Source organism: Lissotriton helveticus, chromosome 6, assembly GCF_964261635.1.
Source record: "Lissotriton helveticus chromosome 6, aLisHel1.1, whole genome shotgun sequence".
NCBI classification, from domain to species: Eukaryota; Metazoa; Chordata; class Amphibia; order Caudata; family Salamandridae; genus Lissotriton; species Lissotriton helveticus.
The window spans coordinates 26,226,886-26,252,447 of record NC_136067.1 but is presented as its reverse complement, the minus strand read 5'-3'; positions in this window follow the sequence as shown (position 1 = coordinate 26,252,447).

The following is a 25,562-nucleotide window of genomic DNA, read 5'->3' as shown; positions in this document are numbered from 1 at the left end:
TCCTCTCTGGCGTCATGCCATCGCTCAGCCTGTGATTTCACCACATACATAGGAGAGACATTCTGTAACATCGCAGTCTCTCTCGCTATGCGATCTGCAAAAGCGTTTCCTTGTCCTATTTTGTCTGTCACCTTCTTATGTGCACTACATTTGATTATCGCTACTTTCTTTGGACATAATAGTGCATTCAGGAGGTCACGTACTAATTCTCCATGCATGATATGCACTGCATGTGAGGTCAAGAACCCTCGTTTCTTCCAAAGTAGGCCAAAATCATGCACTACTCCAAAAGCGTAACGGCTATCAGTGTAAATATTCACGCATAATCCAGCACTTAACTCACAAGCTTTCGTTAAGGCTATCAATTCAGCTGCTTGGGCCAATTTTTGCGGTATTCGTGCTGTTTCTACCACTGTCTTAAGTGTCGTGATCGCATAGGCTTCAGAAGTTGTACCATCTGGCAGCTTCAAACACGATCCATCAACCCACAGTTCCCCATCTACATCTGGAAGTGGCGTATCCTGTAAGTCAATACGACCCTTTGTCTGTTCTTCCGTCAGAAAAACACAATCATGTTGTTCTTCCTTCTGGGTCTCAGCAACAGGAAATGGCAATAAAGTAGCAGGGTTCAAAGTGGGGCACCTCTTCAGTGTAATATGTGGCGCCAACAGCGTTAACTCGTATCCTGTTAAACGAGCACTAGTTAGATGCTGTGTTTTCGTTTGGTTCAATAAAGCATCTACAGCATGGGGAACTAACACCAACCATTTGTGTGACAAAACTATCCCCTCACTCTGTCGTATGGCCACAGCTGTTGCTGCGACTGCTCAAAAACATCCAGGCAATCCTCGAGCCACAGGGTCGAGTACTGCTGAGAAGTACGCACAAGGCCTCTGTTTATCTCCGTGTGTCTGTACTAAGACTGACAATGCACACCCATCCTTCTCATGTACATATAGTGTAAAGATCTTTGTATAATCCGGTGTACCTAACACTGGTGCAGAACAAAGGGCTTGTCTCAATTGTTCAAAGGCATTCTGACATTCTTCTGTCCATTCAAGGGGAATTGGTGTAGTTTTGGACAACAAAGCTAGCAAGGGTCTTATAATGTGTGAAAATCCTAGTATCCACTGTCTACAAAAGGACGTCAAACCTATGAAAGCACGAACATCTTTCTGAGTGCAAGGGACTGGTGTATCTAATATTGCTTGAATTCGGTCTGATGTCAATGCACGTCCCTCCCTAGACAAAAGATGACCGAGGTAGGTCACCTTTGGTCTACAATATTGCAACTTTTTCCTCGAGACCTTGTGATTATTCTTGGCAAGAAAAGAAAGTAGGGAGAGAGTACTCTCCTCACATTGTTCCTGCGTGTCTGCTGCAAGTAAAATGTCGTCAACATATTGAATAAGAGCCACCCCAGGCTGTAAGTTAAAAGAATCAAGCTGTCTTTTTAAAGCCTGGCTATAAATGCTAGGGCTTTCTGTGTAGCCTTGAGGAACCCGACAAAATCTATATGATTTGTTATTTAATGTGAAGCCGAACAAATATCGGCTATCGGAATGAATGGGAATCGAGAAGAAAGCATTCTTCAAGTCAATAACAGTGAATGTAGTGGCGGTAGGTGGAATCAAAGTAAGTAAGGTGGTAATGTTAGACACCACCGGGTACTGGGGTACGACTATCTTATTAATTTCCCTCAAATCAATTATAAAATGATAGATCTTAGTGTCTGTGTCTTTCTTAAGGACTGGAAGAATTGGGCTGTTACAAACATTATAGGGAACTTCCTCCACCACCCCTGCCTCAATCAAGTCATTCACAATATGTGTCAAAGCGATTTCACCTTCTCTGCATATCTTATACTGTGGTACGCGGGGCAAAGACACTCCCTCCTTTACGGTAATATGTACGGGAGGAATATTCATTTGACCCACATCAGTATCAGAAGTGGCCCATAAAGTGCTTGGAAGAGAAGCTAACGCATCGGCCTCCTGCATGAGGCACAATCCCTCAACCTCTGGGTAGTTCTCATTAAAAATAACCCGTACCCCTTCAGGGGCACAGCGTATAGTTGCTCGCAAATGTTTAAGCATATCAAGTCCCACAATATTATCTGGCGTGTTTGGAGATAACAAAAACGGGCATGGGGTAGTGAATTTATCAATGTGAAATGTAAGGTGTTGAGACAATGGGCTAAGAGAAGGTGTTCCATCTAACCCTATTGATGTAATTGTTTCGCCAGACAGGGGAGCCCTTGGAACCAAGTGTTTGGACAGAGCGCTACGAGTAGCTCCTGTATCGACCAGAAACTGATCAGTAGAACCCAAAACATGTGCTGATATATATGGACACCTTTGATCAACTGGTACCTCAACCGATTCCACACCCCATCCTACGCACTCCTATGCATAATTATTATCTTGAGACTCAGTAAACTCTCCTTCAGCTATCTGATACTGATTCCGTCGATCAAAAGTATTATAATCAGCCTGACCACGACCCTTCGCTTCAAACCTACCGCGATAATTCGCTCCACCTCTCGGTCCTAAATAACTATTCCTTGACCTTCCACTTCCTCGACCACGCTGATTACGCTGTTCTCGAAGCACCGGACAATCTGAAGCCCAATGTCCAAACTGTTTACAGTATGCACACTGATCCTCAGAAATGTCGGAACGGGTGGAAGACGTACCATACGATCCTCGTCTACCCCTATCATTCCCTCTCGGCTGTGTAGCATAAACCTGAGCCAACATCACCTTTGTTTTCAAATCCTTCGCTTTCTTATCGCTACTTTCCTTTGCCTCCAATTCCTGTCGTTCATAATATTGAGCCATAGTCAATAAAGAAGCAGGGGTTGCCGTGGTCCATGAACTTTCACTAGTCTTTAATCGTCGTGCAATCTCCGGTAGGAGATTAGCCACATACTTATCAACGAACAAATGCCTGCCCGTGTCCTCTGTTAGTAATTGCCCACTGTAATCATGAAACGCTTCCTCGAATCGTGAAAAGAAGTCAGAGACCGATTCATCCGGCTTCTGTTTACAAGAAGCCAACATTGTCCAATCAATTTTCTTAGGGGGAACAAGCGTTTTTAATTTATTCAAAATAGCCATCGGGAGATCTAAAATCACTTGACACGGCTTACATGCGGGTTCCCTATCCAAATCAGCTTGAGCTAAGTCCTTCCAATCTGCACCTAAAATCACTCGATCATCAAACTTACGAATAGCTCTCCACATATCAGGGGGCAATATTAACCCAAAGAAAAGATCAATATCGACTAATGTCATAACACACGAAGAAATAGCACCTTCCACTCCTTCATAAAAAGCTGCTGGATTTTTGCGAGGGTCAGGCAAAGCATTTTTAAGTGTTATAACATCTGTTCTATTCCAGGGCGTATAAACCTAATTATATATAAAATAACCCTTCGCATTCACAGATGTCTTATCATCGTCTGTGCCTTGCCCTTTAGGAGGGACATACAAAGGCGCGGCTTCTCGCATAGGCATAACATGAACCGCAGCGCTCTTATCTGTTCCAAAGATAGGACACTCTTTCGATACTTCCGTCGATCCAGACGCAGGCGAACCCGATGCCTTTTTCGCCGCACGTAGTCATGACGCTTTATCCCGCAGCTTAACCAAACGCTGGAAAAACTCATCCGCATCTGCAAGAACAAAAGTACCTTTACGTAAATTATCACGACCCACTGATATATCCTTAGGTTCCAACTCAGATGAATACTTTCTAAATCGTTCAACAACTTCATCTCCAAAATCATCCAGAAAATACAATTGTTCTCGATCAGGCCACTTACACATAAGACCATCAATCTCTGAAACAGTTATAGAATTTATATTAAGTTTACGAGCAAACCCGCGCAATTCCGAGGCTCGATCAGCACTTAGCCTGGTACGCTGATCTCCCTGACTATCCTCGTCGGAGTCCTCATCTGGGGCCGTAGGCGGAACATACGGAGGCGGGCAACGATCTAGTAATGAGAAATCATCGGATTCATTAGTAAGTACAGGATAAAGAGGACGTTGAATAGGAAACTGACCATTAACTTGTAAATTACGTTCTCGAATCTCTCTCTCATCTGTTCCTGCAATTCTTTTTCCTGCAACTGTAAAGCTTTATCACGAGCAGCGTTTCGCTGCTCTTTATCCGCCAAGGCTTGTTCACGCTTCATCCGTTCACGCACCGCTTTCTCCCACATGCGCACACAATCAAACATATCCTGTCTAGACCTTCGCTGAAACAAACACTGCTCCACATATTGAACCTTTCGCAGATCAAACGACCCATGTAGTGGCCATTGCAATTCACGATCAGTTTTTGTATATTTATGCCACAATGTACTATACATTATGGGAGGAAGGCCAAATTTTACGTACATTTCACGATTAGGTGTCCCCTCGGGGGGAGCCGGCTGAGATTCATTTAATCGATAATTGGCACCATTTCCAAAACAGCACATTCCTCGAAGTGTGCTGAGAACAGGCATGTCAAAATATCACGAAAACGCGATATTACATAAAATGGCACTTAAATATGTCTTACACACGGTGTGCCGTTCAAACAAATACAAAGTCAGAGAAATATCTCTACATGCCTGTCTATGTGAGGTGCACTCCACATATAACTCAAATCATAGATCCAAATGTTAGCTAACTCAAACAAATCAAAAAGCCACAGTAAGTGTCAATAGACTACCTTACCAATCACAAGCTTACCAAATATTCTCAAACGTCCAGATTCCAACTGCCAAGTCCCTTAATCGAATCAGCCAAACGGGAACTGCACAACGACCCAACCGATCAGGATCTCAGTCGAGGACCGGCGCCACCTGGAAGGTCGGGTCAGAAGGAAAGGAAGAAACACAGTGGGTGCCAAGACTCGGGTCACTCAGTGGCAGCGTACCCATCCATGGCGAGTTTCCAATCCTTCGTCGCGACCTCTCCTTCGGGCATCCGAGTCGTCGATGAGTCCCTTCGTGGTCGCCAATTTGTGGTATTGGGTTTCGTCAGGTCTACATACTCTGCAAAAACTCTCGAACACCATAGAATAGAAGTTGGCACGGAAACTGGAAAATGCAAAAGACAAGTTTATTAAGACCCCATGGGGTGGTGGTACGTTCCTACAGCACCCTTCAGCAATGCAAGAAGTATCACACCGAACATCGGTGCGCGACCTCTTTTATACAAGTTTAACAGTCATAAAAAGGTAGGCAGTATACTTTTGCACAGTTTAGGTACATATAAGGGCATTTTTGGAACACAGCCAACATGTGGGAGGAGTTTAGTACCACTGGTCAGTTTCAGAGAACATTCCTAAGAAGTGACCACTCATTAACCCGAATGTTCAAGTACGCATGCGTGAGCTTGACCAGTGCTAAAAATAGCCTGTTGCTGGGCAAAGTAAATGATCATTGGTATAGAGAAAGGACAAAAGGGCATGCTGACCACGAGGCCGCATGTTCATACAAAATGGAAGCCAGAAAATACAAAATGGCCTCCGCACGTTTGGTCAAGTTAACAATGAAAGTTTGTGTAGCTGAGCTAAATGCTAACTCAGTTGCTGCCAAATTACGACATGGTGTTTCTCCGGGTGATTTATGCTTTGGACTCTTTCGGGGAAGGTTGGGTCTGCTTTTGACATAGTCCGTGTTGTTACCAGGATCAGTAGTTTCCTCATTCAGCAAATTTTGTTCTCTTTTGTATTTTGACCTTTTTTTTCCCCCACTCCTTTTTCCCCCTGACATTGATTTCGCTAAGTAGTCTCGAGTCGTTGGGGTCAGAGATCTCCAATGGTACTGTGTCCATTTGTGCGCTTGGGCTAGATTCTCTTGAGTTGCTCACTTTGCTAGAGCTACTTGAATCCCTTGAGTTGCTTGAGATAGACATCCCTGTCTCATATAGATCGGATTCAGAATCTTCATCTGAGAGAGAGTGGTTTGCTGAGTGCGATTCTTTCCCACCTGGAGATGCGACCTGATTTGGAGAAGTGTTTAGATCCCCCCATTCCTCCGGTGTATTTTTTTGATCAGAGTGTTCAGTTTGCTCTTGCTGGTTGGGTACCATTACATCTATTTCTATGGATGCTTTTGCCTCTTTACTACTCATTTTTGGTTCAGTATTTGGGTCCGCATACCAAGTTCCTCCGCTGGAACCTGTAGTTTGGCTTTCCTCCAAGTTGGTTGCGGGCATGCATTGAGCATCTTTACTCCTTCCACTGCCCTCTTTAGAGGTCTTATTAAGAATTGTGATCGATATTTTTCCATTCATTATTGCATCATTCTGGCAGTCTTTATGTAGAGGGCTAAATATGTTAGAAATTCTTGGTTGGGAAGACGCAGATATGCCAGTATTCTTTGCTGATGCTTTTAAGTTTTTTATAGTCTGTAATCTCTGTGCTTTTTTGGCCATTAGCTCCAGTTTGGAATTTTCTTCTGTCTCACCCCCAATCTCCTCCCTGTGTTTAACTGCTCTCTCCTTTTCCTTCTCCTTCTCTTTCTCTCTCTCTCTCTTCTTCTCTATCTCTTTCTCCTTTCGCTTAGTTTTTTCTCTTTCCTTTTCCAGTTTTTTTTCAATATTTTTATCTTTGATTTTTCCCCCTTTTTCTTTTTCTCTCTCTTTTTCTTGAAGCGCAAATCGTGCCGGGTCTTTCACCATGTCTTTTTCTTTTGCTCTGGCTCCTCTAGTTTCCGGGCCTTTAATTCTATTAGTTATGTGTTGGACAGGTGTTTTGTCAGTTTCTGCATTCTCAAGATACGGTAGGGTCGATATCAGTGTCTCTTCCTCTGAGACATCGCCTGTTTCACCCCCCCTTTTCATTGTTTGCTGCACCTGCTTGCGTTTTCTGCCTTTTCTGTTCCTTCTGTAAGGTTGCCTCTTCACCTTTGTCCTCTCTAGTATTCCTTTCCATATCTGTGCCTTGGGAGGGCGTCACAATACAAATCAGATGATTTACTGGCGTCTGTAAGCACCGCTGAGTTCCATTTTGAGACTTACTCTCATACCTGTAGTAGAACTTTTTCAGAACAACACTTCGTTTCCTATGGGCTCTTGTGTCTTTCCCTTTTTTTAAATGGTTAATTTTTCTTGCACAGTTAATTAATTCGCCCTGTGAGAGGCCGTTAGTGAGAGGGTGAGAATAGCGTTTAGGTTCTGCTGGTATATCAGATATATATATACAATTGGAGAAATAACAGTACCCGATCCGGCCAAAGCAGATAGAATTGACAGAGCAAACAAAGCAGGCAAATCAGATAAACCAGTCCCAGTTCCCTTTAAAGTCTCACTTCCAAAGTGCAGATGACAAGAGAGCCCCTTTATCCCTGGTTTAGATGTGTATCTGAGCACCATTCGCTCTTCCAGTTTCTCTCTCTCCCTCCCTCTTTACCTGCTCTTCTACACCAATGTTTTCCCTGGATACGGGACACGTGGTGCACGCTGGAACACGCTGTGCGCGTGAGCTTAAAGACACCTATTCCTGTGTCTGCAGATGACATCCAGGAACCAAGGTAATCAGTCGAGGAAACGGGACGCCGAGCATGTAGGGGAGAGAGGAGCAATCCGCAACACGGCAGGAACAGGTTGCGGCTTCCGAAGGTAAGCTAAATACTGAAAATCCGTTGCAAAATAATCTTCAATAATAATGATAATCTTTCAATATCAGCAGGAGAGCAGCGGGTAATGGGTATCGTGCCGTGTAGTGCCGTAGCCAGCGAAATACAGAGCGCGGAACGAAGTGGCTGAGCAAGTGTACTTGATAGTACGGGATTATGCAAGGTACCCTGCAAGGTGATGCTAGGTGATGATAGCGGACGATAGCCAAATTAGTGCTGACTACCACCGTCGTTTTAAGCAGATGCCAAAGTAAAGTGATAAGGTAGCGCGATTCGATGTAATTTAGCACATAGCAATGTCAATGCCGAAATGCCGAAAGTCAAATGTAAACATTTCAATGTCAAAAATATAAAGAAAAAACACTTGCGGCCGGGGCTTATTCATCAAAACCCATCCGGTTTGAAGTTTCATCTTTCATCAGGTATGCGGTTTCGTGCGTTTATCATTCCAAATCTTCCTCACCTTCCTTCTCCCAGCTGCGCCTTTAGCATTCCGGTGTCTGAAGGGTCGCAGATAGATGATTGATAGGCAGTTAACAAGACTCATGCTGATATTAACCGTGATTTTTCAGGCGCCAGGTCCGGAGCGAGCCCAAAAAGGTGCGGGAATTTGGAGTCATTAATCATTCATTCAATGTAGAAAGCATTTGTTGACAGAATATGGCCCAGCGCCACAGAGCACCACCACAGCAACCGCTCACGCAGACGCCATCTTGCCTTCTGAACGTTAGTGTCAGATTCCTAAGTATAAATGGTTAGGTGTAAGGGTTGTGCATAAATTATATAACATTGCATTAAAAGGACTGTGCTGATATAGCACTGTCAATGACTCACCCGTGTGGAAATTAGGGTAGTCCGGGTAAATAATATTCCGAACAGGGCATCTTATGATGTCTCACAGGTATGTGAGATGCCAACATCCATGTGTGAATCTGTGACTGTTTTCGTAATCTGTATGTGGAGAAACTCTAATCAGAGTCTAGTAACTCTCATGTGGTTGGCTCACAAAGTCATAAGAGCAGTGTCCCTTACCCTGTACATGTATATACAACCCCCAGTTAATTGGGTGTATAAAGCGGATTTGGTGACAATTTAGTTGTGTCCATCAACTTTAGGAGGGCCGGGGGGTATCCTCACCTATGGCAAGAGGAACTGCCATCAGTTAAAACCGTAATAATGACAAGGGGTTCACAATTTCCATCACGGTGCATTGTATGCACTTACCCCAGTCAAAAGAGGTGAACGCTTCCTCTTGGTGTCGAGTGCCGGGTTGGGTCACTGTTAAAGAAGGATACGTGTTAGATTATCCTAATATTTTTTTTTAAAAAGGGGGAGGTTTAAAACTAGTGGGAGACGACCCAACAAGGATCGTGCCATCAGGGAGGAGACCTGCTCGCCTGCGCGATTCTGCGTCTCCGTTCCACTTCCCCAAGAGATGAAGACGGAAGCACAGCCGCGGGGACATTTTAAGCATCTCTCTAACGTATACGTGTGCCGCTGACATCACGTGTGTGTGTTTCGTTATCGGCGTATAGTTAACAAAGGTGGAGGAAAGACTAAGATACTCGCACCAGCAAGCGTGTGTTTGGGTGCACTCTGCTCAAGTTTTATTAACCCGTAACAGTGGTTGTATCTTGATGGTATAATTGCGGGGTAAAATAAGTCCATATATTCAATGAACTTAAGGCGCTATTCAGTGAATCAGCAAGGTTAATTTACAATTGTGGCAGCGCATGTAGGTAATTGTATAACAAGCGCATGTGATACGACAATAAGGTTAGAATTATGGGAACACATTTGAATGGCACGGGTGCTCAATATTGTCGTATTGTGGTTAGTCTCTTTGCTAGAGCACAGTCCAAACAAGCAGAGGACATTGTATAAACATACATCTTACGTGGAATACAGTATGGTCTATTAAGAAATCAAACATACCTGACAAATTCGTAATTGTACGCAGAACATAGTTATAAGTCTCAATAGTACAGCATGAGTGTAAAACAACAGATTGTCCTCACACCTCATCTACAGCTTGTAATTAGTTTCTATGTATCTTTTGGAACTACTGAGGCACAGATTATCCAAGCAAAAGACAATACTTAAACATATATCGTATGCAGTACTCAGTATGGTCTGTTAAAGAAATAAAACAATATTCCTGACTGCTTGGTCATTGTGCGAAGAACATGACTCAAAAACACAATAGTACAATATAAATATAAATCACAATAATACAACAAATTGTCCAAACATATCTTCTCAAGCTTGCAGTTGTGGTGCTTGGTGCATATTGTGCAATTGTTCCAATGTCATTGCAAAAATATGTAGTGAACTTACTGGTTCACTTGACATGTCTCCAGTCATAACTAGGTCCTACTGTCCGGTGTATCTAGCCATTGTTCAAAACGGAGACCTGTTTATTAAACTCTTCATACTCGTTTAGGCTGTGTGCGATGGTATCAAACAAATGTATGAAATGGCATTCGCGAATATTCAAAACATTCACAAAATCCCCACCCCTGGCGTTGGGTTTCACCTTCTCTAACACCCACCACTTCGTACTTTCAGGTTTATGCCCAAACCTGGTGAAATGGTCGACCAGGGGTGCCCCTGGTGTCTGGCATCTGATGCGGTTGCAATGCTCCAGGATGCGGCATTTGGCTTTTTGGACTGTTTGGCCTATGTACATGAAATTGCATGGACACACTATAGCATATATGACCCCTGCATTGTTGCAATTAGTGTGTTCCTGTAGTTCATGTGTAGGATTGTTGTGTGTGAACCGAATGGTCTCCTGACCAAAGTGCATGCTTTACATTGCCCGCATTTCGTATGTCCTTTGACAGGTGTGCCCCCCCCATTGGGTAGACTGGGTCATCTTTGGGTTAGATGGTAGTAGTGACTTCACTACATGATCTCTGACATTTTTTGCTTTTTTGAAAGCATGTAAAGGTGGAGGCGCCTTTTCCAGTACGTCTGCCACCAAATGCCAGTGTTTGTTGATAATTTTCTTCACTGTATTGCTTTTCATGGAGAAAGTAGTGACGCAGACCAGCCGGTCCTCACTAACCTTCCCCTTGGTTTTGGGCTCTAGGAGATGTTCTCTATGATTGTGCCAAGCCCTTTTGCGTGCCTGTTTGAGTAGTCAAATAGGATATCCCCTTTCAACTAGACGGGCCAGCAAGCCTGCTGATTCGGAGAAATAATCCTCTTTTTTGGAGCAATTCCTCCGCAACCTCAGGAATTGGCCAAAAGGTAAGTTATCCCTGAGGTGGCGTGGGTGGTGACTAGTGTAACGTAGAAGCATATTACGCTCACTGGGTTTCCTGTACAGACTTGTGTATAGATTGCCTTCCTCTGCATTAATGGTGATGTCTAAGAAATGTATTCTGGATCTGTTGTACTCAAGCGTGAATTGGATGTCCGGCGAGCAAGTGTTCAGCCAGACGTGAAATTTATTTAATGTTTCATCATCAACCTTCAATTTGACGAGAACATCGTCTATGTAGCGACACCATAATACCACGTGTTCCATATATGGATTGGAGTAGCTCAACACATGTGTTTGCTCAAAGAAGTCCATGAAGAGGATAGCTAGATTAGGGGTAAAGCTAGCCCCCATCGCTACGCCCCTAGTCTGGACGTAGTATTGATCCTGAAAACAGAAGTAGTTCTCTGTCATAGAAATAGTTAGTAGCTCGATGATAAATTCTGTGGGTACATTATGGGGGGCCGAGCATTGGTTTAGTGCTATTTCCATACATCTCAAAGCCTCAGCTTGAGGGATGTTGGTATAAAGGGCCGTGATGTCCATAGTAGCCAGTAGGTGATCGATAGGGTCATATGGGCGCTGGTCCACCAACTGTATAGTTTGCATGGTGTCCCTAATATATGTCGTGGTGTTCTCTGTTAGGGGTCTGAGAAAGGTGTCAATATATTGGCTAATTGGTTCCAACAATGAACCACAGCCCGATATTATTGGCCTGCCTGGGGGATCCCTCATCCTCTTGTGTACCTTGGAGATGGTGTATATAGTGGGCATTCTTGGATGTTTGTTGTTCAAATATTCGAATTCATTTTTGCTAAGGAAACCATTCTCTAATCCCTTACATGTCGTGGTTTCAATTAGTTTGCTAAGTCTTTTTGTGGGATCTGAACTCAATCTTACATAATGGTCAGCTACTCCTTGTTGGGAGAGTATCTCATTCTTATAATCTTCGCGGTTTTGTACCACGATTGCTCCCCCTTTGTCCGCTGGTTTTATCACTATTGACGTATTCTCCCTGAGGGAAGTCAATGTTTGTCGCTCGGCTCTCGTGATGTTGTATTTCACATATTGTCTTTCCGATAGGGTTCTTTCCACATCCCGCATTACAACCTGTTCATAGGCCAGAATTCTAGCTGGCATGAGGTGTGACGCTGGGTGGAATTTAGAAGGAGGTCTTAGGCCACTCCCTGTAAATGTCGGATTATTGGGAATCTTTTGGAAGTAATGTTTTAATCTGACCTTTCGGAAGAATTGGTGCAGTTCCACCTTTAGATTTAAATTTGTTGGGCATCGAGGTCGGGACAAATGAGAGGCCTTTACTTAAGATTCTCTGTTCCTCTACGGTGAGGGTGTAGTCAGACAAGTTGATCACAGGGGTTTGTGGTGTGTATTCTACCATCTGTAGTGTTGTCTCCTGGTTCGTATGTCCCCGTGTACCTCCTGTTGGAACTGGGCGTGTCTCCTGGCACGTCCCCTGCCCCTATTCCATGTCTGTGTTCTTGCCCACCTGGGTCGACCCCAGGGTCGTCCCCTGCCTCTCTGGCCCCACCATGGGTCCTCCTCTAAAAAAGGTTGTTGGTCGGTGTATGGGTACTCAGTGTCTGTGGTACCTGTGTTTGCACTGGTGCTAGGGCCAGGGAGATCTACCTCAATACTTGAGTTGCTGTCTCGTGAGGACCCTGCGAAAGTGGTGTATCTTCTGTATCCCCCTCTGCCTCTGCTAGAATAGCTGCCCGGTTGTTCCCTTTGGTAATAACCTTCTTGCAAGTAGGGGTAGGTCAAATTCTTATCATAGGTGTTTATATCCCTTGCTACTTTGTCAAGTTTTGTGGTTTGTGTATAGATATCAAACTCACGTATTGTCCTCTCTAGCCTCTCCAGGGCCTCTTTCGCATTGATCAAAGTCTTGTCCTCGATAATTTATTTTCTGAGATCCCCTATTTCTTTAATCAATCGCTGGACCCCCTCTACAGCTGTTGACAGTGGGCAGCTTCAATGTATTGGGGGGGGCATTGTACTCCTCAGGAGAAGAGAGAGAGGAGTGAAAGACACTCCTGCCCTGCCCCAGTGCTTTGCGTACTTTGCTTTTGCTGTTTTTGCAGCCAGCCCTGACTTTGCGGGACATAGGGCATTAGAGCCCCGGCGAGAGGCCAGTTGGCCTGGGGCCAGTTTCAGAGTGTTGTGCCCCCGATTGGGGCGAACAGTGTTTATGCTGGTGAGGCCTATTGCCCCATATGATTTCTTGCATAATATTGTTGCATAATGCATCTGTACCTAGGATGATACCTAATGCTTTTCCCTCCGGTTTGCAGGGCTGATTTTGGGCCATTGGTAATTTGAGAGCCCCCGAGTAGGGGCTACCCAGGCGCAATAGCGCCAGAAGCGAATCTGCAACCTTGGGGCAGCTATTCCAGGTGTATTTACATAAAGTGTACTGTTAATGTTGCTTATGCCTAATGCATGTAGTTATATTGCTAATGGTTTCTTTTCCGCCCTAATGCTTACAGGATGTTTGGGGGTTACTAGGGATGTACCATTATGCTAATGTTCTGTCCTAATGTGCGCCATGATGAAATGCCTCATGTTTATGCCCCATTCTAATATGATTAGGCCCCATGTACCGCAGGAGGTGCTTTATGCATCTGCTAATGCCTAAGGTGATGTTGCCTAGTGCTTTTACCCTTATGAGAATGCTTCATGCCTACTATGTTTATGCTCACAAGTTGATGCCTAATGCTATTCCCGCCTAATAGGTTATTCATTCTGTTTGTATGCCTAATACACTAATGCTGGCAATGCTTTTACCCTAATGCTACCTTGTGGGGGTCCTGCGTAAAGTGTCAAATCTATGGTGATTTAATGCTCCCATGGTTTAGGCCCCAGCTGAGTATGGTGTGCCTAATAATATGCAGAATATGCTCACCCGTTATGCCTAATGTATTCGTGTTTTCAGGTCCACTGTGACGGTAGGCCTAAGGTGTTGATTCAGGCTTTATGCCTGACCACTGTGTGTTTTATGCCTAGTGCTAATGGTTTCTTTTCCCCTAAGGCTGCGATGCTGGTGTTCTGCATACTATGCCTAACCTGAGGTTCCCATTCCAGGCTACGGGAACGATGATTTATGCCTGAAGTTATGCGTAATGTGTTTTTATGATTAATGCTTTTATGCTACTGTTTTTCCCTAATGCCTACGTGGCTGGTTTCATGTTTAGGCCTACCTTGATAAATGCCTGAGGTGATTTATGCCAAGTGCATTTCTACTCACCAGGAGGTACGGCTGGTGAGACGTTATTGCTTATGGACTTTCAGTTATCCTTGGACTTGTGATGGTCTGGCAGCGGCCCGATTGGCGCTGCCCTGTATATAGTCCCCCTGTGAATTATTCCGCAGTGCCGGCTGGCACAGTTTATCTGCACCTGTGATTCCCTTCTGATGTGTTTTTTTTAAAATACACATACTGTTTTTCACCTAAACTGGTGTGGAGTCTCTTTTTGTAGTGTGCCTTGTGTGTCGCCTGTGTGTGCTGCGCGGATGCTTTACACATTTCCTCCGGAGTTTGGCCCGCCCGCTCTGCATCACGATACCCCATTTCTAACAAATACCTTGCAATGTGTGCCGTAAAACTACAGTAGGTTTTTATACCTATATTTTAATTGACTTTCAGTATTAAATCAATGCGGACCATAACTTGGATTTTGGGAATTTGACACATTCATGACGGCCCAGATTACAAGTCCTCCGACTCAGATATTGTTATACAGTACCAATTTCATATACCATGCGCCCAGAGGTGTCTTCTAAAAAGGAAATAAAACCTCAACCGTAGCAGTTGGTTATGACCATAAATGGAAAATTGTTGACTTGTTAAAGGCTTCGATTTTTTGTTGCATTTGTAAATCTCCAAGCAGCATTCGATCTTGTGCCCAGGTCAAAACTCTGGGAGGTCCTTGTGAAAATTGGGTTCGCGACGAGTACATCGTCTCTGATCCAGTAAACTGTATACAGTCAATTTTGCTACAGTTCGATGTGGCCCGAGGGGCGAAACCAATAGGGATATTCTTAGCAGGCGAGGTTTCCACCAGGTATGTGTTGTGGCATCGATACTATTTCTATTGTTCATGAATGCATGCATCACTTATCTACAGGACTGTGTGAATGACTCCCTTAAAATCGCAGGATTTTAAGGGAGTCATTCACACAGGGAGCCTGCTATTTCCTGATGAAACACTTCTTCTTTCAAAAACTTTCCAGAGCTTAAATACCCTTTCAGGGAAGTTCAGCCTATTCTCCAAAGACCACTGCCTAGAAATTATTAATAGCAAAACAAAATATATGGTATTTAGCCTTTGGAAAAAGGTTAGGGGTAATGTGGTTTTGGAGGGAGCTGGCCTAGACAGGGTCTCCAAATTTGATTATCTAGGGGTGCAACTCAATGACTCCCACAGCATGTCCCCCACAAATTGAAAAAAGCACTGATTCTTAAACACAGAGCTGGGTCTATAGTCAGGTTCACTAACAGGGCTTCTACTTACCCCATTTCACCTGCACTGGAGATATATAAGGCCAAAGAGTGCATAGCAAACCTTTTTGGGGCAGATCTGTGAGGTCATTGCAATCTCAACCAACTTAACAGAAGTGAAAACTCCTGCGTTAAACCCCTATTGAGGCTTTGGGGCCTCATAATTGTTTAACCATGCAATAGTTAATGTTGTTGCACAAAGGATATTGTGCTGCATGACTAAATACTTATAAGGTCCCAAAAGCGAGACCTATTGGCTTAGCCAATGCTTGTTAAACTTGTAGAGGCCCCTTTGGGGCCTTGTCCTCAAATGGATGGATGGGTGGGGAGGGGGAGTGGGATGGGGCCAGTCATACCCTGCATCATTGATGTCCGCCCTGACTACTGAGCCATGCTCGTGTACATAAATCTATCTCTTCACTGCACCTCGAGTCCGCTCAGCAGCCTCTTTACATAAAGCCACCTTTATTGATTTGAGTTTTAAAGTGTTCTATTGCACCAACGGCTCACTCAGCGCCAGAGGCTTAAAGGTAAGAGCCAGGCGGGCCTTTTTAAACTTGTAGAGGTTTCTTTGGGGCCTTGTCCTCGCATGGATTTATGGATGGATGTCTGCGGAGGTGGGGTTGGGAGGGGAGGGGTCAAGGCAAACCGTGCATCAAGGGCCCTACCAAGGGCCGTCACAGCTGCCAAGGTTTCAGATTCACATCTGACATTTTCAGTGTAACTATGAGTGACCGACATTTCAAAGAGTAAGAGTGACACTTTCTCACAAGCACAATGATTATTTAGGCAATAATCAGTGGCTTCGATAACTCCAATTTCACTGTAGCAATTCCCAGGATTTGCCAGATGATGAAAGTAGGATCGCTGCATATATATTACGTTTATATTCTGAATTAAATTGATTTAGTTCCTTTCTACACCTTGTCTTCATTTGTGTTACCTTATATTAGAAATCCTTAGCTCTTCCTTCAGATTTGGAAATTAGTGACTTATTGGTAGAATGCTTTAGACACTTGTTTGTTCAGCTCTGTGAAGTCTAGCATAAAGTGTAAAAGAAATTACTTTGATTTCAAGACTGGCACATAGACCCTTGAAGCTCCAAGGAAAACGAACCATGGACTTACTGCACTTTTTTTTTTAACATTTATGCATGCCCTGGCACACAAAGCCTTTTTTCCAGTCTATTGACTGAATAGGAATTGAAATAAAATATTTGATCAGAAATGTATTTTTGTAATGATTTTAACTAATCAAAAACAATAAATGTTTACTTACTTACTTACTTTGATTTCAAGTGATTAAGAAACCTCTTGTCCTTGGTGAAATAGTAACCTTTACAAGCACAACGGCCGGCGCTCAAGTTAGAATACTAAAGACTCCCATTTTGTCTTGAGATCTACCAGTGCAGTGTGCTGACATGCTAATTGTTAGATACGATCCACCAATTGCTTTCACTGCTCTTCAAGATTGTCTGTTTCCTGACGATTCCTTCCTTGCTTGCTTAGGTAAATAATAATAATGGTTAAATGTAAATGTAGTTGAGCTTATATAGCGCACAGCTACCCGCAGTGGTTTTCCCGGCGCTTGCTTAGGGAACCCTTCCTGGTATTCCCCTGTGAGATAGCAGGGTATCCACAAGGTGAAAGTCAGGCATCCCGCCGCGAGGGGCCGTTGCGGAGATTAAGCAAGCTATTGCCCAGAGTCGCAGAGTGTGAACCCGTGAGTCGAGGAGGCACCGGGTCGAGAATTATCGAGTCCGTGGAATTTTTAGCCCAAGACCCCGCCGAGGCGGGGAATTGAACCCTGGTCCAGGACCGATCTCAGCTTCCGGGTCTGCTGCCTCTAACCCCTGAGCCACACTTCTAACGCATCATGTTAGTACTTCTTCGAAACTGTCTAAATAGATGCTGCTTTTTTTGCATCGCACACAGCAAGTTCTACATTATAAAAACTACATAGTGCACTACTGCAATGTAGCCGTGGTTGCCTAGTAAGCAGACACGTTATCAGGTAGCTGCTTACCACTTTCTGATGTGCTGCCAAGTTCGTAACTGTGCCATCTTCATTCAGACCAAAACATTTCTAACCAGGTATCTCCAGTGATAATCCCACATGTTGCAGAGAATTAGTAAAGCACCTTTGACTCCTCATGCTCTGGAACTTTTCATGTTTACACAGTCTCCCATGTGTAGTAGGTTTTGCATCACACATAAATCAGTTCTTGTAGTAATATTCCTTTATCAGTTGACCCATCCGACAAGAGACTAATAAATCTGGCGTTTTCTATCACTTCAGTTATTTAAATGTTATCTGAAACTGCCAGCACAGCGCCTTTGCATCTGTAGTCATAGATATATTGGTCCATGGTCCAATTGAGCCTGCAAAGCTTTGTGAACATAGCTAAATGCACCCCATCTTTTACAGCCTATTAGACTCTATGAAGTCTTTTAATTGCATTATCATGTCAGATTTTGATAGGAAGCCTGCTTATTCTTTTGTGTTGCATCTTTATGTAAACATGTTTTCCATGTCTTATACTTTTATTGTGCCTTTCCAAATTCTTCCTTTTTTCGTTGTTGGTTATAGACCGCTTTAGCTGTCTGCAGGCAGACCTAGTGTTTCTAACACAAAACATATACTTGGAGTATGCGTGTTTTGTCTCCCCAGTCATAATTGAACGGCTTTGTTGTCCCTCTCGGTAGTCTACTCTTGATTTCAGGACTATCCGCTCTTTTCTTGCTTGTCCCACCCAGGAGCATTTCTGTCTCACAATGTTCTGCTTATACGAGTTGTATCCTTTCACTGCTGAAGTCAAGGAACATGTTTTTGCTGTATTTTTTTCCTTGTCATTTTAGATTTAGCACTCTGGGAGTACGCATTTTCAGCAATGCTCTTCAATGATTCTCAATCTCACTCTCTTTCTCTCTCTTGAGAGAGAAGGAGCTCTCCTGGTGTTTAGCTTACTCCTAACACCCCCACTACAACCCTAGTAATTTTCTGTAGACCCCACTCTGCCTCCTCTGCCTAAGTTCCCCTTCACCAAGCACTGCTGCAGTTTGGTGTCACGGTCTGATAGCAAATATATTACTTTCAGTTAAATTGAAAGCAATACTTTTAAAATTGCTATTGTAAAACATCTCATACATTGGCACAGAAAGGGTCTATAGCCCTGGGCTACTAGAGAATAACCACTGTTGTGTCATTTGGCTGTTTTCAGTAGTAGATTTTCTAACCTATAAGCATTGTGTGGGTTTGAAGTTATTTGTATAGTGTGTTGGGCTTCTTCTCTTCTGCCTATCACAAACGGGGCCAGTGTGCAATAGGGAATCCTATTAAACTCCTCATCAAAGACACATATATCTTACGATATTACAGCAGAGCACAGTCCGCAGTAGCAGGATTCAGTGTTGTTTCACCAAAGAAGGGTGCCAGGTCCAAAATGCCACTCACAGTGCCTTCCCAGAGGAGAATTACAGCTAGTTTGAGTTCATTCAGGCGAAGTGGTGAACCCCGTCGATATTCTTTATTCGCGACCTGATCAGGAGAACCTCAGAAAAAAGTTTAATTAGAAGTGAGCTTGAAGGTTCTGTTTTCAGGTCTTTTCTGAACTAATTGTTCAGTTTAGCCTATGGACACGGGAAGTTCTACACTCCGCCATCCAGAACACTATCCTCAGTGCTGTCTGCAGAAGAAGAGGGGCCTTGATGGTCTTATCGGTGAATGTTCCACTTCAGAGAACAGTACAAGATCTGTGGCTCTTAGTATTTTCCACTGGCTCTTGCCGTACAGTCACATGAAATCTCTGTTGATCTGTGCCTCGAAGTCAGGAACGTCTCTTCAAATTATTGTGCGTATGGTGTTCTGTCTTCTGTTGATCTTACTGTGAGGGTTGCCATGTCGTCTTTGCAAATCAAATTTATAATCCTCCGTGTCACAATTTCTCTTCCTCCTGTTACATTTCTCTACAGATTGGTCAGGGCGAATGTAATGCACTCTTCTTAGCATGTTTTTCCATCATTCAACCACAAAGGACACTTATCTGTCAAATTTTCATTCTCTCTACGTAAATGCTGTTTAGCCTTTATGCACGTTCGCTACAGTTTTGTATGGAACCGGAAGTCAATTCACCAATATGCCAAGGTGACACATAAGTGACCGCTCATGCCCTTTGACCTTAATGACATCAGAGGTAGTGACATATATGAGCTTTGAACTGAATTTTCCCATGAGGTCAGGACCAATAAGTGACATTGCTGAAGTTCGATAATAACTGCCCGAATATACCCAGACAACATGTAAACGTCTATTTAGATGCGACTTAGAACAAGGTGCTGACATGATCTTTGAAAGTTCTGTGGCATCATATTAGCCCTGAATTGTGGCAAGTGAATGAAGAAAGTGAGACAGACTTCTTCTAAGAGGATTGGGAATTTCCACCAGTGTTAACATTTTCAAAAACATGAATTCAAATAGTGCATTTTGAAGCACAACTTTAAGGTAAATTTGTGAAAAGTCATAGGCTCTAAAGCAACATTCCTTAAATATTCAAATCCTCTGATGGTGAGCATAGCCAATGAATCCTGACACTGCCTAGGAGCTGACCCACTTTTTTCAAAATGTGCTATGGTTTCCTCCATATGTCAAAATACATTCATAGTGCCAGGGCTAGTATTTTGACATGGGTGACCAGTATTCCAAAATTATATGCAATGTACCAGAGCTAAAATGTTGCCATTAATAACATCTACGTAACATGGGTGACCCTTCTGTCAAAAACGACCTCCGTAGCTCAGGTTCAGCATTTTATTCATGGTTGCCCCCTCTCATAAGCCACAGCTGTCCTCTCATGACAATAATGCCCTCCGGTGTGCTAGTGCCAGCACTGGACCATGGGCGCCCCTGTGCGAAGAATTCCTTCAAGTTTGCCTGCTCCAGCATTTTTCCACTCTGCCAAGAATGACCTCCAGTATTTTATGAATATGCAAAAAATGACCTCCTGCCTGCCAGTATTTTGTCACAGGTTCCTGTCATGCTTAAGATTGCCAATACTATTATTTTACCATATGTGGCTCCATTGGGCAATAATTACCATCACTATGCCAGCGCAAACAGCAGACCCAAAAGTATAATACCACATTCTCACTCGTACTCATTTACATTCACTTCTCACACTCAATCTTACTCAATCACATCTACTCATTTTCACTAACTTGCAATCATTCCATAATTCTCACTCACCCACTTATCACTCATTCTGAATCACATAGAATCACTCATTAATGCTCACCCTTACTCAGATTCACTCTTACTTTGACTCAATCATACTTCCCCACTCACAGTAACTTGGGCTCCCTTTCCCTCTCACTAAGTCTATCTTTTTCACTCACTCTGTCACTCTCACTCATTGTCACTCACATTGATTCACAATTTCTAACATTCCCTCACACTCATTCATTCTCACTTACTCACAGTCCCTCTTACTTTGACTTACTCACAATCTCTAACTGACAGTCACATTCACACATTATCACTCACTATTTGTCACTGACTCTCACTCACTTTAACTTACACACATATGCTTACACATACACACACACTGACACTTACACACACTCTGTCATATCAATGCACTCTCGACATACACAGCTGCCAGGTAAGGTTCCATTCCAGATAATTGTACTCTATTTTTTTGCACGCTACTAGTGAATAGTATAATATTATTTACTAGTAGTGTAATAAAAGATTGGTAGAAAACCAGAGGTGAGCCCTAACTTTTGCCCATAAGAACAAGCTGCCCCTGTCTTCCTGGGACTGATTTTGCCACCTCTTGGCACAGGGTTGAAAAGGCAGTGCCAGGGGTCGCAAGGGGAAAGACAGTTGCGACCCCTGATCACTCCTAAATGATTTCATACTATAGAATACTACATAGAAGTGTATTTGGAACATCAGCAAGGCACACACTCTTTCTATCTACACATTCACAGGGCTAGCCCCACTGCTCTTCAGCAACCTTTGAAAGGAACAAGCAGATGGGCCCAAACAACCTCCCTTTTTACCAACTTACACCATAGTGGCATGAAAGAATGCTCCTCTTTTCCTGACTGCCCCTCTCCTTTTGTGAGCAACATGAGGTGCTGCCTTTGTGGATTGACCCAGTCTGTGAGTAAGAAAGACCATGGAAAAGAAGATATATCTATTTCAAGGCTCCCACCTCCAGCTAAAGCTCTCTACCTCGTCTTTGCTTTCAGACACATTTAGTGTGTTTTGTTCAGTATCCAGTCTTTTTAACTACTCCAGACCACATATACATAATAGATATGGATTATCAGCGTGTAGTCAGGCAAGTTGGGTGTCTTCTGACCATAAATCTGTTTAGGAGAGCTACCTGTTTTGCAAAATAAATTTCGTTATATTTTATCTTGGGAGAGGATATGACATTATGGCCAGAGAAGCAGACTTTGAAACTGCGGAACCAGGTTCAAGTCTTGGTATCGTCTCAGCAGCCTGTGATTCTGGACAAATCACTTCATCTTCCTGTGCCAAAAAAATAAATAAATGTGATCTTGTGTAATGTAACAGGTGCTGATGTATAGGTCACAAATTCCTTTGGGTCGATTTCCTGCTATATAAAGCTGTAAAAAGAATTGCTTCTAACCATGCTCTCACAGCCTCATAGAATAGAAAATTACAGGGGTTAAAAGTATAAATATCCAGTATGATATGAACCTTTAAAGGATGAAAAGCAGGACCTGCAAAGTTTCAAACTGTGACATCCAGGTTGCCTTTGGCCTTTTGCAGCAGATCTCTTGACTCACTGACATACCCTACATTAGGCTGGTTTTGATAAAGCCATGCTTGAACTTTATATAACGTAGCTTATATTAATATCACTATTTTACTTCAAAACTCTGATTGTACAGGTTTATCAGAGCCAGCGGTGCGAAGATAAATCGCAGTCGATATGATTCGGGTCACCGATTCTAAGCATGTCCCCCCCAGAAATGTAGTGTCTCCTACGCACCTGGATTTGAGGTAGAGACAGCGGGTAAATAAAGGACCTTCATGCTATCTCACTTTTCTTCCGCTAGCTTCATGCGAAAGTAACCTAATTAAGACCATGGCGGGTGACCCTGCTTTTGATGTAATGCCCGTTTGGCTGAGGTAGTTGTAGGAAGGTGGATATCTGACTATGGTTACCCCCAAACTTTTTGCCTAGTGTTTAGCTGGTTTTTGACTTAGTTGGCCTGGGATCCTGCTATTCAGGGCCCCAGGCTGATTGCTCTCTCTTTAAAATGGACTCCATGTACCTTAGGTACATACCCAATTGGAACTGGTTCACCTTATTGGCCCCTGTAACAGTGTACCCCAGGTACACAGGGCATAGGTGTTTCCAAGGCCTACCAGGGGCTGCAGCATGTATTATGCCACCCCTGGCCTGGCCTCCATATTTGACACAACTGGCTGATCACTCATCTGGGGTAAGTCAGTGTAATCACCCCTTACTTAGGTATAGTATGTCTATATCTAACTTAAAATGGACACATATGTTCCTATCAGCCACTCCTATGGAAGGCCTCATCAATCCTGGAGGCAGAGTGCTTGGAAATATGTGAGATGGTGCTCTAGCATGAGCTGAGCCTGTCTGCAGCTTTAGGAACCACGTCCTTTAGCTGTTCCATGATACTGCCATACCATATACTCTTAAGTGCATTATGAACCTCGCGGTTAAATGCTATCTTGGGTTTGGCTTTATCAAAACATGTCGAGTAAGGTGTCATACGAATTGGAATACTACCCCCTCGCCAGTTCTGGCGACGGGGGTAGCATTCCACCCTTCTAGAGGGACACGACATGTACATAACCTGAACCCCGGTTAAAGTTAAACATGAGCCTCAGCATCACAAAATGGATGCTGCCACCACAGACACAAGTCTGACCTCCTGCTGCTGGGAGTCCTTCCAGCGAGGGAGGCTTGGAAAAAGGGTTTTCTGCCTTGGAAGGTGCTAGCACCACCCCAGACAGGATTTTGTGTATTGGGTAGGACAGGGCTGAATAGAATGAGACATGCCTGGGGCACACAAGGTGTCCCTGTGCATAAGCCAGTCCAAACTGGTGCTGGGGCTTCCCAGCCCCAGTCCTGGCGTGGAGATGGACAAAGGAAAGGGGGTGTACCCCTCTGGGTGGGACCTGCTAGGTCCCACCCAGAGGAGGGACCTAGCAGGTAATCCGGCCCCTAGATTTGGAATAAGAGTAGGAGCTGTGTCCCAAGACTTCAGATTATCCTGAATTTGACTTGAAACTAAGAAGAAAACTGGACTTCGACATTATGCTGCACAGGAGACTGAAGATAATCTCCCTTGTGGCCAAGGAGTGACCACCCTGTGAATACAGACACCAACCAGCAACTCGACATCTGCTTTGCTGCTGCCTCCCGCTGGAGCCCGAGCCCAGAGCCCAACAAGACCTGGATTCTCAGACATCTCACAGCCCGATCCACAGTCCCTGAAAAGAAGAGACCCATGGAGGCATCGAGAGACGTGGGACTGGCCATCTTGAAATACCCCCGAGAAGCTGACTGCGCAGCACTCGAGGCTCTCTCAACACTGTGCTTTGGGGTTTGAGAAGCCCCACCACCGAGCAGCATCTGCACCGAAGATCAGCCCCCCAGCATCTCCACGATCTGCGTGGGGCCCTTTTGCACTTTGCCACTCGATGCGTCATCCCGGTCACTAGCCCATTGGCTGGTGGCCATCTTGGCAACGAAATCTACAAACAACACCGTTGGTCTGGTTGCTCCAGACTGGCCCTCGCTCCCCTGAAAAGGAGCACCCGCTCTGACCTTGCTGGTCCGAGTAACAAGCTTTCTTTACTTCCTGCGTGGCTTGCATTAGCCAAGGGCTGTTTGCTCCAATCAAGTTGCCGACACCGCCATCAGCTAGAGACTTCATGGGACAGCTCGTGGACGACTCCTGGACGTCCTTGACCTCTTCGTGTCCACATAGCTGCAGAGACAAGCTACACCTCTTCACCTGTTTGCACCCGACATCGCCTGGTTCCAACCTGGTTCCACGGTAGTCACTGGCTAGTGAGTTTGAACATTGTCCCCTCTGCTTTCAGGTCTTCACAACTTTGGATCCACCCTTGGATCCACCGGAACTCTCCTTGACGACCCGCCTGCAGCATCTTCATCATCAGGCACCATCGACCTGCGTGACGAAACCTGACACAACTTCGCACCTGTGCACCCGCTTCCTGTGGGTGAGGTAACTCAGCAGCACCGGTGTTCCTACACTGGTACACACCTCTAGTGCCTAGGTCTAAAGTTTTGTCCTTCTAGGTCAGTCGGAAGGTTCCTTAAACAGTAACTTTATAACTTTTAGGCACCATTGACATTGCATTGGTGCATGCGTGTGCTTTAAGTGCTGCACCCGAGTCCCTAGGCCCTTTCCTGACTTCTTCACTGTTAGTCCCGAACAGCTCCAGCGATTCCCCAGGCCCTATGCCTTCTTCCTTTCCGATTGGTGGTTATTATACCACTATTTTAGTATATGGTTTAGGTGGCCCCTAGGGCTCATCCATGTGCAACTTTTTTATATTTAAACTGTGTTTTGTTTTAACGCATTTGCTTCTGTGCTCATAAAGAGTATAGGGGATTTTGTAGTAAATAAATATATATATATTTTCAATATATATCTGTGTGGTGTCCTTTCATTTGGTATTCAAGGGGATTGTGCATGGTAAAACAGCTTGCTTCACATGCCTTTACAGAGTTTAGCCTAAGACTGCTTTGTCCACGCTACTAGGATAGCTGGTCTATAAGGTTGACTTACAACCAATCATCATAAGGGTTGCTTGGCATGGTACAAGGTTATCACTAGAACTAGTGAGCATCATATACCAGGCCAACTTCTCACAGTAGTTAAGTAAGTGATCTAGGGACCTCTACATGTCGCAGAGAACTAAGAGAGGCCCTGATACTTGATAGCTAAATGTTTCCTAAACAATTAGAAGCCAAATGTATGCCAAAACCAAACAACATTTGAATGATATTTAACAAATATATGACTTCTCTCTGCCATCTTCCGCATAGGGCCAACTGAGCTGAAAGAAGTTAACATTTGAATGAGATAACG